The sequence below is a fragment of the Pleurodeles waltl genome, chromosome 10 (assembly GCF_031143425.1).
Source record: "Pleurodeles waltl isolate 20211129_DDA chromosome 10, aPleWal1.hap1.20221129, whole genome shotgun sequence".
In the NCBI taxonomy this organism is placed as follows: Eukaryota; Metazoa; Chordata; class Amphibia; order Caudata; family Salamandridae; genus Pleurodeles; species Pleurodeles waltl.
Window position 1 is genome coordinate 921,694,482 of NC_090449.1, and position 19,448 is coordinate 921,713,929.

The following is a 19,448-nucleotide window of genomic DNA, read 5'->3' on the forward strand; positions in this document are numbered from 1 at the left end:
ACCACAAAAGTCACTCTATAAACCTGTCCTGAATTCTGTGGTACCTTGGCACAAAAGTAGTCAGCCTTAACTTAAAGGCATTGTGTAAATTATTCATGCGGCACTCAAACAGTAATAAAGTGAAAACACAACTCAAGAAAAATCTCAGACCAATTTATAAAAATAGACTTCATTTATTAAATTATTTGACACCAAAATAAAAAAAATCCAGTAAGTCGAACCGGGGTTATTAATTTTTAAAGTGTAAAACAAAAAATAGTGCCTCAAAGATCAAAGCACCAACTGCGGACATCTAGTCGCGTGAGACTGGGTCAAAGTTGAAAAAATGTCTGACCACATTGAAGGGAGAGTAGGATACAAAAAGTGGATTGGGCTTCGTCAGCACTTACCTTCAGACTTAGAAGGACTTTAAAGAAAAATTCTGAGAAGGTAGAAGTTCAGCGAGGCACGGCAGCAGGCAGTGTCTAAGGAGTATGCATCGTCATCGAGAAGCCACTGGATGAAGTAAAAGTGAAGATTTCTATGTTTGGACAAAGTTGCTTTTTTGGAAGTCAAAAATCTCCACCAGGGTGAGGCAGGAGGCTGTAGTCGATGAGAGTTCTACGATGATGGACACCTCTTTGACAAAGGACTGCTTAACAGGACTTGCTGCTGTGGAGAAGAATATAGCAGGAGCTGCCATGAAGTCAAGCCAACCAGTGATGCACCTTGGATGGTTAGATGAGCAGTTTGGTCCCTGTTAGACTTGGCATCCTAGGCGTGGTCTCCCCTAACTTTTTGCCTCTGTTCTCCAGGTTGTTGATGTGTGCTGAACTCTGTTTTTGCTGTTTTTGATACTCTGGGCACTTTACCACTGTTATCCAGTGTCAAAGAGCAAGTGATCCTATGTACATTGTAAGTGTAATTGGCTTTCCATGATTGGCATATTTGATTTACTAATAAGTCCCTAGTACAGTGCACTAGAGGTGTCCAGGGCCTGTGAAACAAATGATACTAATAGGCCTGCAGCACTGATTGTGGCAGCCACATAAGAAGCCCCGTAAACATGTCTCAGACCTGCCACTGCAGTGTCTGTGTGTGCAGTTTTAAAATTCCAATTCGACTTGGCAAGTGAACCCAATTGCCAGGCCTAAACTTCCCTTTTCTTACATGTAAGGCACCCCTAAGGTAGGTCCCAGGTAGCCCCATGGGCAGTGTATGTTTAAGGTAGGACATATCCTAATGTGTTTTATATGTCCTGACATTGAAATACTGCCAAATTCGTTTTTGACTGTGCAAGACCTATTCCTCTTAGAGATTAATAAGGGAGCTGCCTTTAAATATTATTAAAGTGCAGATTCCCTTTGGGAGCAGATGAAAATTTGGAGTTTAGTAGCCTCTTTCTAGCATGGTTAACCCCACTTTTGGCCTATTTGTGAGTGTGTGTCAGTGTGGTTTTACTGTGACACTGGGATCCTGCTAGCCAGGACCCCAGTGATCATAGATAAGAACCTATATGTCAGTGTGTTTTGCCTGTCTTACTAGGATCTTGCTAGCCAGGACCCCAGTGCTCATAGTTTGTGGCCTAATGTGTGTGTTGTCAGTAGTGCTTAACTGTGTCACTGAGGCTCTGCTAACCAGAACCTCAGTGCTTATGCTCTCTCCACTTTTAAATTTGTCACTATAGGCCAGTGACTTCATTTACCAATTTCAATTGGCACACTGGACCCCCTTATAAGTCCCTAGTATATGGTAACTAGGTACCCAGGGCATTGGGGTTCCAGGAGATACTTATGGGCTGCAGCATTTCTTTTGCCACCCATAAGGAGCTCAGACAAACCCTTTCACAGGACTGCCACTGCAGCCTGCATGAAATAGTGCACACATTATTCCACAGCCATTTTCACTGCACTTAAGTAACTTATAAGGCACCTATATGTCTATTGCTATAACCTTGCTGAAGGTTAGGTACAAAGTTACTAAGAGTGAGGGCACCCTTGCACTAGCAAAGGTGCCCCCACATAGTTCAGGGACATTTCCCGGGACTTTGTGAGTGCGGGATGCCATTACACGCGTGCACTACATATAGGTCAATACCTATATGTAGCTTCACAATGGTAACTCCGAATATGGCTATGTAAGGTGTCTAAGATCATGGAATTGTACCCCCATTCCAAATCTGGTATTGGGGAGCCAATTCCATGCATCTTGCGGGCTCCACTATGGACCCCCAGTACTTCCAAATCAGCTCTGAGGCATGCACTGCAGCTACAGCTGCTGGCACCTAACAGACAGTGTTCTGCCCTCCTGAGGTCTGAGCAGCTCAGTCCCAGGAAGGCAGAACAAACCATTTCCTCCGAGAGCAGGGTGTTACACCCTCTCCCTTTGGAAATAGGTGTTACAGGCTGGGGATGGGTAGCCTCCCCCAGCTTCTGGAAATGCTTTGAAGGGCACAGACAGTGCCCTCCTTGCATAAGCCAGTTTACACCGGTTCAGAGACCCCATGTCTCCTGCTCCTGAGTGAAACTGGACAAAGGAAAGGGAAGTGACCACTCCCCTGTCCACCACCACCCTAGAGGTGGTGCCCAGAGCTCCTCCAGTGTGTCCCAGACTTCAGCCATCTTGCTTTGCAAGGTGTGGGGGCAGTCTGGAGGGGTCTGAGCGGCCAGTGCCAGCAGGTGACATCAGAGATCCTTCCTGATAGGTCCATACCTGATAAGGTATCCAATCCCCCTCTCATGGCTATTTAGGGTCTCTCCTGTGGGTTCTCTTCAGATTCTACTTGCATGTTTCAGGCAGGAATCCTCTGCAACTACTACTTCATCCTCTGACCTCGGATCAACCGCAGCCTGCTTCAGGAACCACTGTAACAGCAACAAAGTATCCACAAGGGGTACTCTTCTTCTGCAACTTCAGCCCCAGCCAGCAACTGCAACAGTTTCCACAGTGTGCACGCTCTAGGGACTCCCTGTCTTCACCTTGCACCAGAAGGACTGAAGAAATCTCCTGTGGGGCGACGGAGTTACTCCCCTGCTCTCAAAGGAACCTTCCAAGTCGATGACCAGTGCTCCTGGACTCCTCTCACAGCAACGAGCGTGCGCCTAGAAACACAGAGGGTGGAACCCTTGACACAGACTGTCCTGAGGCCCTGATGATGCAATTTGGACGAGGTAAGACCTTGCCTTCCCTGAGAGCGACAGTACCCCTTCTTCACCTCCTGAGGCCTCTGTGCACTATTTTCAAAATTCCTTCGTGCCCAGTCTGGCCCAGGTCTCCAGCACTCTATCCTGTGATGCTCAACTTGCTGAGTTGACCTCCGGCGGCGTGGGACCCTTCTTTGTAGTGCTGCACAACCGTGTTTTGCACCTCCTTTGTCCCCATGTCCTGGGACTCCCGTGGGTGCTGTCTGGCATCCTGAGGGTTCTCTAAAGTGCTGAGAGCCCCCTCTTCCTCCTCACACAGAGTTGAGGCCCACAGGTCCCTCCTGAGTCCAGCCAGCGTCATTTTGATGCAAAACGCACATGTGTCATAACCAAGAACTGTTGGCGACTTCCAACACAAAGTCACATCTGCATCCATCTTCACGTCGTGGGACATTTTTTGCATCATGCAGGAACCCGCTGGCATCTTCCTAGGGTGCATTCCTGCAGTCTTCATCCAACCGGGGACTCTTCTTTTGCACCCTCTTCTGGGTTGGCAGGGGCTCCTGTCCTTCCTGGAACTTCTTTCGACTTCCGGACTTGGTCCCCTTCTTTTGCAGGTCTTCAGGTCCAGGAATCCAGCATTTGTTGTTTGCAGACTTGGTTGGTTATTGCAATAATCCATAGCACGATGTGTAGTGTGTCCTAAGGAAACTTGCAGTACTTTACTCCTGTTTTTCTAGGCTCTGGGGTGTGGTCATTTACTTACCTTTACTATATCTTACTCTCCCAGCAATTCTGTACACACCACACTTGTCTAGGGGGGAATTTGTGATTCACATTCCACTTTCTTAGTATATGGTTTGTGTTGCCCCTAGACCTATTTATTCCCATTGCATTCTATAGAATTTCCTATTGTTTGCACTGTCCTATGACTAATTACTTGTCTAATTTTGGTGTCTAGTGTATATATTGTGTATAATACTTACCTCCAGAAGGAGTATTGCCTCTATGATATTTTTGGTACTCTGTCACCCACATAAACTACCTTTATTTTTGGTAACACTGAGTATCGCCTTTACTTGTGTATAAGTACTGTGTAGCTATAAGTGGTATTGCATGAGCTTTGCATGTCTCCTAGGTCAGCCTAAGCTGCTCTGCTATAGCTACCTCTGTCAGCCTAAGCTGCTAAAACACTACTACTTCACTAATAAGGGATAACTGGACCTGGTATAAGGTGTAAGTACCCAAGGTACCCACTACAAACCAGGCCAACTTCCTACAGTCTCTGAACTCACAATTTAAAAATACATCTTTTAGTAAAGTTTGTTTTTAGATTGTGTGTTTGAAAATGCCACTTTTAGAAAGTAGGCATTTTCTTGCTTAAACCATTCTGTGACACTGACTGTTTGTGGATTCCCTGTCAAGGCCAGTTTGACAGTTGGGCTGTTTGCACCTCTCCTCTAGACAGTGACACAAAGGGAGCTGGGGTGTAGCCTGCATATCCTGAAGAGCCATTTGTGCTGGGAGGGGAGGAGTGGTCACTCACACCTGAAAGAGCTGTGCCTGCCCTCACACAATGCAGTCTCCAACCCCCTGGTGTGTGTCGGTGCCTGGCCTGGGCAAGGCAGGAACTCACAAACAAGAGAGACTTTCCTTTGAAGTCTGCCTACTTCAAAGGCAGAAAGGGGTATAAGTAGTTGACACAAAACCCCTGAAAATTAGATCACTTCTGGAATCAAGAGGAAGCTCTGCCAAGGAGAAGAGCTGAAGAGCTGAGAAGTGCTGCCCCTGTCTGTGACTCTGCTTTGTTGGGCTATCCTGCAGTTGCTGCTTCTGCCTGCGAAAGAGGACAAAGACTGGACTTTGTTGTGCATTCCTGCTTGAGAAGAATCTCCAAGGGTTTGAACTGAGCTTGCCTCCTGTTCTTGAAGTATCAGGGCCATCAAAGTCTTCCCCTGCCAGCAGCTGGACTCTCTGCTGAGACTCCTGCCCTGACAAGTGGTGCCCTATCCAGTTCCTGGGCCCTTGAAAGGTGAAGCTGGCAGACAAAAACTGAAAATTTACGATGCACCTTCTGCAACGTGGCTGATAAATGACCCGCCACTGGCTTTGGCTGAAATTTGACGCTCCACCTGCATCACGGCTTGGAGATCGACGCAACGCAGCTGGAGAAACGACACGCAACACACACTTACGGAGGCTGATAATGACGCAAACCCCATGCAGCGCGTTTTTCTAACACCGTGTGATTTTCCACGCATCGTCCCTGATCATCCAAGTCAACCCAACTCTGCTCAGATCTGAGGTGCCCCGTCGGGAAATCAACGCATCAATCTCTTGCGAGGGAGAAAAATGATGCATCGACGACCCGACCGGAGGAGGAAACAACGCACGGCCTCACTTGCGAGTAAGGAATCGCTCAACGCTGACTTTTCCGATGCACGCTTAAGCTGCTTTATTTTTAAAGCTAACCAGGTACTTTGTATAACAACAGCATTCTCACTGTTTCCTAAGATTAAGACTACTTATTCTTTTGAAAGTTCATAACTTGACTTGTGTATGTTGGATTTTTGTCATTTTAGTCTTGTTTTGTTTAGATAAATATTATCTGTTTTTCTAAACCTGTGTTGTGTCATTTTGTACTTGTTCACCATATCACTGTGTGTTGGTACAAATACTTTACACATTGCTTCTGAAGTTAAGCCTACCTGCTCGTGCCAAGGTACCAAGGGGGTGAGCAGGGGTTAACTGAGAGAATTCTGCCACAGGTCTGGATTGTAAAATTAAGGGTGGTTCTCAGGGTCCTGGTGCCTTCTTTGAAGTAGGAGAAGTTTCTCAATAATTCCCCTGGAAGTGCTTGAGGTTTCCTGGTCCCCCTGCCCTGGCTCCTGGCTGCCTGCATGAACATTGCAATGGTAGCATGTCCTTTGTGTGAAGTCGGTCCACAGTCTATTCAGTTGCAAGAGGAGCTGTGCCCAGCTCCACAACCCCCCATCATGCCAGTTAATGGCCCATTCAGGCACACCTAATCCATTTATTGTGTGGCTGTCTGGGAGGAAAAACAAAGTCTAACTGCCAACTACACCCTGCCATGTGCCCCAGAAGGAAGCTACAGGCATCAAATAGTAAGGGCAGGAAAATGTAAACTTTCTAAAAGTGTCATTTCAAAATTGTAACTTAAAATCTGACAATCCAAAAAGGGAGCACCCTGTCTTACATTTCAGCATGAATAGCCCCAAAGCATCATGATAAATGCAGTCGTTAGAATGAATTTGAATAATATTTCAAAAAGTCTTTCACCATAAATGGGTGCAGCAAGTGCTGTAACGTTGTAGAAAGTTTTTCACCATAAGTTGGTGCGGTGAATGCCGTATCTCCGGACACGTGTTTCTGGCTTTCAGCCGTCATCAGCGGAGAGCAAAGTGTGGCAGACGGGGTTGCTTGAAATACCGCCTAAACGTATTTTCAGGTTTTTGTACCACTCAGTAGGCGCACAGGTGCTTCACCAGAGCTCGTCAGCTCAAAGGCTCGCGGGAGCCGTTAAATACACAATCCAAAAAGGGAGCGCCCTGTCTTACATTTCAGCTCGAATAGCCCCAAAGCATCATGATAAATGCAGTCATTAGAGTGAATTTGAATAATATATCAAAAAGTATTTCACCATAAATGGGTGTAGCAAGTGCTGTAACGTTGTAGAAAGTTTTTCACCATAAGTTGGTGCGGTGAATGCCGTATCTCCGGACATGTGTTTGTTGAAATATTATTCAAATTCATCCTAATGACTGCATTTATCATGATGCTTGTGAATAAGAAAACTTCAACACAATGGTGCTGTGTAGACCAGGTAATAGCTGCAGCCCCAATGAGGTGAGTCCCTTGGCTTCGCAATTCTCTGGGATGTTGATGACTATACTCTTCTGCAGTCATGAGAGCTACTCTGGCGATATGGGACAGGCTCACTTCTAAACCAAGCTTCAAAACCTTCCCCTCACTATATACACCCATCTCTTACAAATCAGACTTTCTTCTCGACATGGAAGGACTAAACTTCAAAGTGTGAAGGGAAAAAAGTGTCTTATGGTAGGGCCCCTCTTTTAGAACTAGCAAATACTCACATTTAAGGACATCGATGACAGATTTAGGTTACCTGAAACAGAACACTTCACATATACACAACTACTCCACAGGGCACTTCATCCTACTATGAAAGAGGGTGTGTCTCAGTTGCTTACACACTTATAAGCCTCAAAAAGTGGCTTAAGAATAGCCCCTACACCTCGAATATCTACACTTTACTCATTGACACCATTTCACACAACCAGACACTGGCACAGACAAGATGCAAGAAGGACATGAGTCATACCATGTTTCCCAAAAAGTGGGAACAGACGCGCAGATCTATGTGACTAATGCATCAGAAACACAATACAAAATGCTGACCTATTGGTATAGGACACCAGAAAAAAATGGGAAATGGAACTTAGCCAGTAAGCAGCTACTGCTGGAGAGGTTGTGGGCAACTGTGGCGGTCACCCAGGGACACCTGTTTGGTGACCCCTTTGTGAAAGAATTAGGGAAATTTAATAAAGCGCAGAAATCCATTAAAAAGATTTTCCTGGGAAGGTTTTTGCCGGAGCCAGAAGAGATAGGGGTCGCTCCTCTGGCCGTTCCAACCTTCAAGGCCCCAGAGGAGGCTCCACCAAGACAAACAATAATTGGTGTGATGGCTGACAAGGAACCTACTTTCCCAACTGGGAAAGAGGGGAGAACAGACCTAATCGAGGCACCCATGGTGGGGTGAATGTCCCCGGAGGGCCTAACTTTAACCATTACCCCTTTTTCCCCTCAAACATGGGGGGGGGAGGTTGAGGAGGTTTGCGCACAGATGGGCAGACATCACCTCCGACGCCTGGGTTATACAGACAGTGGAGGGTTTTCATATAGAGTTCTGGGGAACCTCGGTACAGGGGGCACCACCAAAACTGATTCTGTCTCACCAACAGACATGGCATTGATTGATACAGAAGTGCAGGAGCTTCGAGCAAAATGGGCCATTGGCAGGTCAGTACTCCACCTCAGGGGCTTACTGAGCAATATCCTTCGGGTACAGAAAAAGGCAAAGGTTTCCGCCCCGTCATAAACTTACGGGCATTCAAAGATTGGGTGGTGTACATGCAGTTCAAGATGGAGGGCATCCATATGCTCAGGGATCTCTGCGTCCAAGGGGATTGGGTGATACAGTTGGACCTCAAGGATGCATACATCACAGTCCTGATTTTCCCTCCACACCACCGGTTTATACAATTTATATGGAGACAACAAATATTTGAATTCAAATCTCTCCTATTCGGACTGTCGTCAGCACCCTGGTGTTTCACGAAACTGCTCAAACCGGTGGTAGAGCACATCAGGACACAAGGAGTATGTCTGATAATTTATCTAGACAATATCCTTCTGATGGATCAGTCCCGTTCCAAGCTCTTGTGTCACGCGCACATGACTATTGTATTGCTTCAGGATCGGGGTCTGTGATAAACCAAGAGAAATCGGAGTTGATCCCCTCCCAGACGATGACCTTTCTAGGCTTCCTTATAGACTCCAATGCAGCCTCCCTCAGCCTTACAGGGCATTACAATGGTTAAAGGTGTGGCACCTCAGACGGGGAGTAATTACTCAGAGTTGATATCAGAGTTGATATTGCTCTCTCAGGAAGCAAGGACGGAGTTACAGTGGTGGATAGACCACATGGAGGCCTGGAATAGCAGAGCGATATTCGGATCCTCTCCGGATCTTATCATAGAATCGGATGCCAGCCATCAGGGCTGGGGGGGCCAGATTCAGAGAGATTTTGACTGGGGGCCATTGGACTCAACAGGAACTCAATCTGGATATCAACTGCCTGGAACTTCTGGTGGGTTCTTTCGCAATCAGGTCCCTGACACAGGACAGAGTTTCTTGTTGTATTCTCTTGAGGATGGACAATGTATCTGCAGTCCAGTACTTAAACCACAAGGGTGGCACTCTCTCGAGGGCATTGGCAGAATTGGCAAAGGATTTTTGGCATTACTGCCTCCAACACCAAATCTGTGTCACAGAGGAATATCTTCCGGGAACACAGAATACCCTAACAGACTGGAACTCTAGACATTTGGAGGGTGTCAGAGACTGGCAACTGGACAGGAGGGTCTTTACGGCCCTCATCGACCATTGTGGTCCATGTTCAGTGGATGTCTTTACATCCAGACTGAACGCACAACTAATGAGGTACTTCAGTTTGCACCCAGATCCGGGGGTTGCTGCAGTGGATGCTTTCCTACAGTAATGGGGGAGGAAGCAAGCTTATGCTGGTTTCTGACATTGCTAGAACTCTCTTACAACTTCTCGATTCTGATCCCAGTTTTCCCACAATGCTACTGGACCCACAGGGTCAACCACACTCTCTAGTTCTTCAGGGCCATCTCAAGCTCATGGCGTAGAGAATTTCAGGTGTCAATGGGGACACAGCAGACTTTCAAAGGGGGCTGAAAGATACATCCAACGGGCTTGGGCCCCAGGGCTTTTAAGAGATATCGGTCAGCATGGAACCAGTGGGTTCGTTGGTGTATGGCGAGACAATTTGTTCCCATGGGGGTCCAAATTACAGATATCTTAATTTTTTTTGCAGAATTGGCTGATTCTGGCTTATCATATTGCACAGTAAACTCTTGTAGCTCAGCGATCTCAGTGGGTCACCCCACTTTTCATAACTCACTGGTGGGAGAGCATCCTTGGGTCTGCAAATTACTCAAGGGCATCAGGATGTCTCGACCCCCGGAACCTCGATACTCAGACGTCAGGGATGTTAATATAGTGTTAGGTTTCCTGTCTTCATGGCAGGATAACCAATATCTCCTGAGGAAGGAGTTATCGGCAAAGTTAGCTATGATACTATGCCTCATATCCTGTAAAAGGGTATCTGATGTGAGAGTTTTGGATATTACCTCTAGAGTGTGTTCGCCAGAAGGAGTCACTGTTACTATATCTAGAAGAACCAAATGCAATACCAGGTCAGTAACTAACCCGGCTTTTGATACTTCACCTAAGTTATGTGTGGTCAGATACCTTAAGTCTTCTGAAGAGATGACAGCGCAGTGCTGTCCACCGGGAGAGAGACATCTGTTAATTTCCATCAAAAACCATTTAAAGCAGTGTCCTCACCTTCTATCGCAAGGTGGGTAAAGTGGATTATGACAGAAGCAGGAATCAGTGTTTGGATTTTTGGAACGCACTCCATTAGAGGTGCCATGGCTTCTAAAGCCATAGAGGTAGGTGGCAGGTTGGAGGACATTATGAGTGCTGCTGATTGGTCATATGAGTCTACTTTTAAGCGGTTCTACTTTAAACCGATTAAGGAAGCAGCTGAGCTGGTGGTAAGTAAACTTTAAACATGCACAATCCTCGCCTCCAGTCCTGACATAGAATGAGAAATTTCCTAGCTATCGAAAAGGAAAGTTTCAATTCTATTAAGGACACGGAGGCGAGGATTACTCTACCCGACACAGCATACTTGTGTCTCCCCATCCTGGTCAGGGAATCATACGAAGGATATACGTGAGCGGTGGTATTGGATTTACAATAATTCTACGATGTTCTGTACTGTACGATGATCACATCTCAAATTTGACTATGTTAAAGGTTTTTCATCTGACTCATATCAAGAATGTAAATTGTATTTGTGTTATAGTGAATATTGTAGAAAGTAATGAATACAATTCTCTTGAGTAGAATTAGTTGAGAGGTGGTACCTTTTTTCAACAATTACATTGTCTTTTAAGGAACGGATACCACGGCGAATTGATGGTGCTTGAACTTAACCAACCACAGTGAAGTAGAGGAAGGACTCGGGGGTGATATATATGGACGATCGGACTGTTGTTAGATTGGTTAGTGGTTACCATGGATACAATGTTATGAACCATGGGATATGTAGTGTTCTGTTTTTTTTTTCTTTGTTGAACTTTGAACTGGTTGTTTAAAAAAAGTGAAGAAAGAAATGCATAATCCTCACCTTCGTGCCCTTAATAGAATTGAAACTTTCCTTCTCAATAGCTAGGAAATTTCTCATTCTCAGTAAAACATGTACTTCCAAAATCCTGTCAATTGATTCCCTTGTGTCTTACTGCAGCCTCCAAAAGTGTTTTAAAGAACAACTACTGCATTAACAGTCTTACTTATGACAAATGTGTTGCCTACTTGAAGTCATTTTAATTTAATCAAACTGGTAAAGCTTAAAACATTTAATTTAGAAAGGAACAACATTGGGGTGTTCATTTTGTCATAGAAATTATGGTTAGTTCCGTAGAAAGAAAAATTAGGACATGTTTTAAGTGAGTTCTCAAATATTTTCATCTTCTAGTTCATTAAAACATTCTGCCATGCACTTTCAACACCACCAGCAGACTGCCAGTTTCCTTACTGGTGAACAGGAGCTTTACTAGTGTGTTCTAATGAGCAGCTAGAGTGATAACATTCTGAATTTATGCCAAACGTATGGTACATCTGAACGCCATTTTGATGGAATCAAAGTGGAAAACCGAAAGCATTTCCACTGAGTATACTACACTAAATGTGGAAATTAGAGAGCTTCATAACAAATAAGTTTCCCAAGATGGCCACCAGAGACAAAAAGCCCAATAGTAACACACGTATTACCTAAATGTAGCCCAAGTATAGCCCAATGATGACAGTGTGCAAAACACTTAATTCTAGTGTTTTGTTTGTAGTTTTATAGGGTGCAGAGAGGCACACTACACTTTTATAACAAATAAAGAATGTTAACAATCCAGTTGTTCTTTAGACTACTGTAGGGAGGCAGAGGTCAAGGTTGCAAACTCAACTAACTGAGAGCAGAGAGGAGGGTACATAGGCAACACAAGGAGGCAGGGGCAGTGGCAGCACAATGGACCATGGAGGACAGGGAGAAGGGGGGGCAGGAGCAACAAATTAACCATGCAGGACAGGCATGAAATGTTGTGGCAATTTAACAGACCATTAATGGCAGATGGAAGAGGCAGTGGCAGTACAACCATACATGCCACCAGACATGATTCAGGCAGGAGACGTCTGATGTTGTTAAGCTCAAAAGGGCTTTATTTTATCTGTCTTCTGCCTAAAATCTCCTCTTTTTCAATTCCTCGGGTTTGTGTTTTTTTTTTTTAATCTCCCTCTTACCAAGTTCAATATCTTGACAAGTGTAGTAGATTGGATCACGAAGGCCAGGAGGAATGGTGTAGGGACATGGACTTGGATAACAGAGGGCAGGAGAGAGATGGGCAGGGGCACCAAACTGACCTTACAAGGCAAGCGCCAGGGGTTGCAGCAGTACAATACACCACAGAGGGCAAGCAGGACGGTAGTGCAGAACAACGGAACATGGAAAGCAATAGGGAGGTGACAAGGCCATGCACATGGACAACAGAGAGGAGAGGGGAAATGGGCAAGGGTAGCAAGCTGACCACACTCGACAGAGGGGAGGGACAGTTGCAGCATATCGAACCATGAAGAGCAGGAGAGAGGGTTCAGGGGCACAACAAAAGATGACACAAGGCAGGAGGGACGTGATGGGGGTCTGCACATTGTAAACATAGGGCCAGTGGCAAGGGAGCAGGCTAGGAGCAGCAAGCTGACCATGGAGGGCAGGCAGGATGGGCACTGGAAGCACAACACACCATGGAGAACAACTGTGAGACTATAATGGAGACAGACATTGGAGGGAAGGTGGAAGGGAGTCAGAGGCTGCAATATGACCACACAGGGCAGGTGGCAGGGGCAGGGGCTGTAGCAGCACAGAAGATCATGCATGGTAAGCAAAGGGTTAGTGAAAGCACAACAGCTATGGTGGGCAGAGAGAGGGAGCAGGGGCATGCACAAAAGACCATGGAGGACAGAAAGGAGGGGTATGGGCTGGACACATACAAAAATGGACAATGGAGGACAGGAGGGATGGAATAGGGGCATGGAACTCGGATGGGCAGGTTGGAGATGGCAGGGACAGACTGCAGCCATCTGACTATGTTAGGCAGGTGGGGGGTGCAGTGGCGGCTCAACAGAACACTCAGAGTAGGTAGGAGGATCAGTGGCATGTCCATGGAGCATGGTAGGCAAAAAGGAGGGAGCAAGGAATGCACAAAGACATCGGAGAGCAAGGGAAGGAGAGTAGAGGCAGCAAGCTAAGCACAGAAGCTAAGCAGGAGGGCAATGATGGGGCATAGAATTGGGCAATGGAGGGCAGGAGGAGTGGGCAGGAGGAGTGGGCAGGGACATCAAGCTAAATGGAGGGCAGTAGCAGCACATCAGACCAGGCAGGCCTGGAGAGAGAAGGTAGGGAGGAGGTGGATGGGGCAGCAAGCTAACTATTCAGGGCTGACGGGAAAAGCAGTGGCAGAACAACGGCCACCCAGGGCTGTAATGAGGGAGCAGGGACATGAACTTGGACAATGGAGGAGCATGCTTGGGGTGGGCAGCACAATGCCAAGCTAGGCCCTGCCTATAACTCACCCCTCCACCCCCCACAATGCATTGTGATGGGCATCTTGCTTAATTAAAAAAAAAAAAACTAGAAATTCACTGAAAAAACACAAAGGTTACAGGGACGTAATAGATAGAAAACAGAGGGGGTCATTACAACATTGGCGGTATAAGGCACTTACCGCCATGCAGAAGACCGCCAATACACCGCCGCCGCCGCGGTAGACAGCCACAGCTATTATGACACACATCACGGAATCCGCCGAAATTCAGACACCCACACCACCCCGCCACACCAAAGGTCACCGATAAACATGCAGAAACAAATCCTTCACCTCCACGCCAACAGAAACACGCCCATGCTATTACGACCCACGAATCCACGCGGCGGTCTTTCAACCGCGGTATTCCATTGGCCGTGCACACCGCTGCGCTCAAAATACACACACATCTCCAAAACACCGCCACATTGGACAATTCTAAATACACACACCTGATACACATACAATCACCACTCCCACACACCCAACACAATATAAAACACATACCCACATCACCCACAAACACCTACAAACAGAAATTCTGAGAGAAGGCCAGAGAGAGAGCACAGCTATTGACAACCCCATCACACAGAGGCACACAACACCATCACCCACACAACATCCACGCACAAAACACCACATACCACTACACTCACCACACTCATCACCACATACACCACCCCACACCTCACACACACCACCCCATGTCACGCCAAAGACACCCCCGCTTCTCCGAGGAGGAGCTCAGGGTCATGGTGGAGGAAATCGTACGGGTAGAGCCACAGCTATTTGGCTCACAGGTACAGCACACATCAATAGCCAGGAAGATGGAGTTATGGCGCAGAATAGTGGACAGGGTCAACGCCGTGGGACAGCACCCAAGAAATCGGGAGGACATCAGGAAGAGGTGGAACGACCTACGGGGGAAGGTGCGTTCCACGGTATCCAGGCACAACATCGCGGTGCAGCGGACTGGCGGCGGACCCCCAGCTCCTCCCCCACAACTAACAACATGGGAGGAGCAAGTCTTGACCATCTTCCATCCTGAGGGCCTCGGAGGAGTCGGTGGAGGATGGGACACTGGTAAGTCAAATCTTAACTATCACATCCCCCACCCTACCTGCATGCTATCACACACCCCCACCCTCACACCCTCCCCTATCACCCCAAATCCTCACTAATGTACCCATAACACAAACCACCCATCCCAACACCAAGCCCTGCATGACACAACTAAGCATGGGCACCCCTCACTAAAGCATGCGCACTGCACATACCCAGAACACCCCCCCAACCATCATCACACAAGCCCCCACACAGGAATGCTTGCACTGGGGTACACAAACACCCACCCATTGCACACCATGAAACACACACATGAAATAATCATGTTCTCATACCCCTGCAGGAACCCGAAAGACCGTCACCACACCAGAGGGTCCAGACAACACCACTCCACCCCCAGAAGGGGCCCACAGTGACGACAGCAGCTCTGCCCCACTGGATCTTGATGACCAGCCCGGACCATCGTGGGCCTCAGGACAGTCGGTTTACCTTGCCCAGCCACAGCCCAACACCGAGCTGCCACGCTCTGGTAACACCAGCACAGCACCCACCCAGCGGGCCCAAACCTCCGTACCCAGGACAGGTCAATCAGCGGTGTGTCCACCACTACAGGGCACCCAGGGTAACCCACCACCCCAACAACAACAGGGACCTGGGGGCAGTGGTAGTGGGCACACAGTCCAGGGGACGGAGGCACAGGAACACCGGGGAACTGGGAGGGCTGCTGTGCGACAGAGGGAGGACAGGCCAAGGGAACCAACTCTCCACGAGGCCCTCTCCTCCATCATGGGAGCATACCACCACTCCCAGGAGACGATGGCGACGGTCCTGGACAAGTTTCAGGAGACCCTGCGCCTGCAGGAGGAACAGTATTTGGGGTTCAGGGAGGAGCTCAGGACCATCGGCTCCACCCTGGGCACCATCGTAGGGGTGCTGACGGACATTCAAAAGACCTTGAGGGACACCGTAGCACTCCAAGGGGCCCCTGACACTAGCCACGACGATGAACTGCCCACCACCTCCGCCGGCGCTAGTGGACAGGACGCCCCGCCACAGGACCACCACACCACCACCCCACCCCCTGCAGATGGACAACCACCACACAAGCGGTCCCTGAGATCCAGGAACAGTACAGAGCAAGATGGCAAGACCCCCGCCAGGAAATAAGACCACCCTGATTGTCCTCCCACTGTCCCACTTTGTTACCCTGTCCATATTCGAACTGCCCCAGCTCCACTTCCTATGCCCAGATGGGCAGTGCACCTGTGAGACTAATAGACTGGACTCAGCCATGGACATTCCTCCACCATCACCCATTACCATTTTACAACCCCCCTTCATTTTTTGAGCATTTAAATAAACACCCTTGAAACACCAAAAAATCTGGAGTCAGTCTATGATTTGGTACTTTGTATTATCAATCACAGTGTCATAATGGGTTACCCATTGTAAGGCTAACATACCTATGTCACACATCACAAGCCCTTGAAGGATGCAAGCAGTTGACACGTAGGTTACCACACTTGTGAAACTGAAATGGAAGGGTACAACTCAATTAACAAATAGTGAGTGAAATGTAGGTACAGGATAGAGGTAGACGTGTGAAAGTTAATGTAATGTTAAACCAGAAAATGTTCTCACCTGTGTGTCACTGGAAATATTGCTGTATGACTGAATCCCTGTTGTCGTTTTCTTCTTCCTCAGCTTCATCCTCATCACTGTCCACAGGCTCCACAGCTGCTACAACACCGTCATCTGGATCATCCTCCTGCAGAAAAGGCATCTGGCGTCGCAATGCCAAATTATGGAGCATGGAGCAGGCGACGATGATGTCGCACACCTTCTTCGGTGAGTAGAATAGGGATCCACCTGTCATATGGAGGCACCTGAACCTGGCCTTAAGGAGGCCGAAGGTGCATTCGATAACTCTCCTAGTCCGCCCATGGGCATCATTGTACCGTTCCTCTGCCCTGGTCCTGGGATTTCTCACTGGGGTCAATAGCCAGGAAAGGTTGGGGTAACCAGAGTCCCCCAATAGCCATACACAGTGCCTCTGGAGTTGACCAATCATATCAGGGATGCTGCTATTGCGCAGGATGTAGGCGTCATGTACTGGGCCAGGGAACATAGCATTTACCTGCAAGATGTACTGGTCTGCCAAACAGACCATCTGGACATTCATAGAATGATAACTCTTCCTGTTCCTGTACACCTGTTCACTCCTGCGGGGGGGACCAGAGCTACATGGGTCTCATCAATGGCACCTATGATGTTGGGGATATGTCCAAGGGCATAGAAGTCACCTTTCACTGTAGGTAAATCCTCCACCTGAGGGAATATGATGTATCTCCTTAAGTGTTTCATCAGGGCAGACAACACTCTTGACAAGACGTTGGAAAACATAAGCTGGGGCATCCCTGATGCCATGGCCACTGTTGTCTGAAATGACCCACTTGCAAGGAAATGGAGCACTGACAGCACCTGCACGTCAGGGGGGATTCCAGTCGGATGGCGGATCGGTGACATCAGGTCTGGCTCCAACTGGGTACATAGTTCCTGGATAGTGGCACGGTCAAACCTGTAGGTGACGATGACATGTCTTTCTTCCATTGTCAACAGGTCCACCAGTGGTCGGTACACCGGAGGATTCCGCCATCTTCTCATATGTCCCAGCTGACGGTGCCTACGAAGGACAACAGTGAAGAACCAGTCATTATTCCTCCAGGTATGTACCCACTGTTACACACAAGACTACACCAGACACAAAACCCTTCCTGTATGTGTGCTGAGTGTAGGCCTAGCTATGTGTGACGCAGTAGTAAATGAAGCCCTGAAATGGCGGCTGCCTGACCTCTAAACTGGGACAATGGGATTGTGGGGTAACTGCGCTGGCGTTGCACACCGTCGCGGTAGGCGGTCGTAGACCACGGCGCAATGCTGCATTGGTTAACATTGGACCCTATGTGTCCCAGGAGCCAATGAACAGGTGCGCTGGCGGTGATGATGCGCACCGCCGCGGACGTCACCGCCGTGGACGTCACCGCCGTGGACGTCACCGCCATTTTCTATCTGTTCAATCACTAGATACCTGACCTTCGACAGGAGAGGACCTACACTGCTAGTGCTGCTGTGACCTCGGTCTGGAAGCGACGATGGCTGCTGCGTCTGGGGAAAGGGCCCCTGCCTTCACTGCACAGGAGTTGGAGAAACTTGTGGATCGGGTAATCCCCCAGTACACGCTACTCTACGGTCCTCCAGACCAACAGGTTAGTACAGAGGGAGCACATTGTATGGGCTAGGCCTGGGTGGAGAGGGCTGGGTGGAAGAGGGAAGGGGGCAGAGTACATAGAACAGTTATGCATGGGAATGAATGGGCCGCATGGCCAGAGTAGGGAGGGGGCCACTCACATTGACGGTGCAGTTGGTAATGACTGTACCTCTTCCCTTGTGCATGTCATGTAGGTCAGCGCCCACCAGAAGAGGGACATTTGGCGTACCATTGCCAAGGAGGTCCGGACCCTGGGGGCCCACCAGAGACGGGGCACCCACTGCCGGAAGAGATGGGAGGACAATCGCCGCTGCAGCAAGAAGACGGTGGAGGCTCAGCTGGGGATGGCCTCCCAACGTGGGAGGGGTGCCCATCGCACCATGACCCCCCTGATGTTCCGGATCCTGGCGGTGGCCTACCCGGAGTTGGATGGGCGCTTGAGGACATCACAGCAGACACAAGGGGGTGAGTACAACCTCATTCTGCGGACTTTGCGTGCAGTGGAGGGGTCTGGGTGGGGGAGGTGGGCTGTGGGTGTTCCTAGGCCAGGGCGAATTCGGTAGGCAAGGCCCCTCCGTAATGTAGGCCATGTGGCACTCTACCCCACCTCACAAGAGTGTCAAGTTGAGGTATATTTGCCCCTGTAGCATCCATGTGCGCAGATGTCCACCATTGCCATGTAGGCCATATCCCAGAAATTGCATGTGCAGAGGGCAGGAGCACGGCGTAATGCAGGGGGCTGCTGCGTCTGTCTTGTCCGCCAACGGTAGCGGAATGCCATGCACTAAAACTCTCTTTCTTCTGTCTCCCCCCCTTTTCCTGCTCTCCCTGTCCTTTTGTACATCAGCATCATCAGGCGGAGGTACAGTGGCACCGGAGCACGAGGGAGCTGCATCCCACATGGCCATGGAGGGCCACACCACAGACTCTGAATGCACCAGTGGGACGGAGGGTGAGGGGAGCTTCACGTCGGCCACCGGATCACCAACCAGCGACACGGACTTGTTCGCCGATGGGAGCTCCCCTGTGGTGGCGGCACCATCTGTGCGCCCCACTTCTACAGGTACAGCTGCCACCTCCCCTACCAGCACCGCCCTCCCAGCAGCCCCTCAGCGTTCGCCCCGTGCCCGCTCACCTAGGAGGTGGGCATCACCTTCGCCCCAGGGACCTCAGGCCCTGCCCCAGTCACCCCTGCTGCCCTCAGTGAGGAGGCCATTGACCACTGTTGGGCAGTCTACCACTGTGAATGCCATCCAGGGTGTAGAACGAGAGTTGCAACACGGTAATGCATTCCTGGAGGGCATTCATTCTGGTCAGGCTGTCCTTCAGTGAACCCTGCAATCTCTGGCCTCAGCACTGATGGCAACCATTGTCCCTGTGTCCAGCCTCCCCCCTCCAACTTCCTCCACCCAGACCCAATCCCCTGTACCCCATCCCATCCCAAGC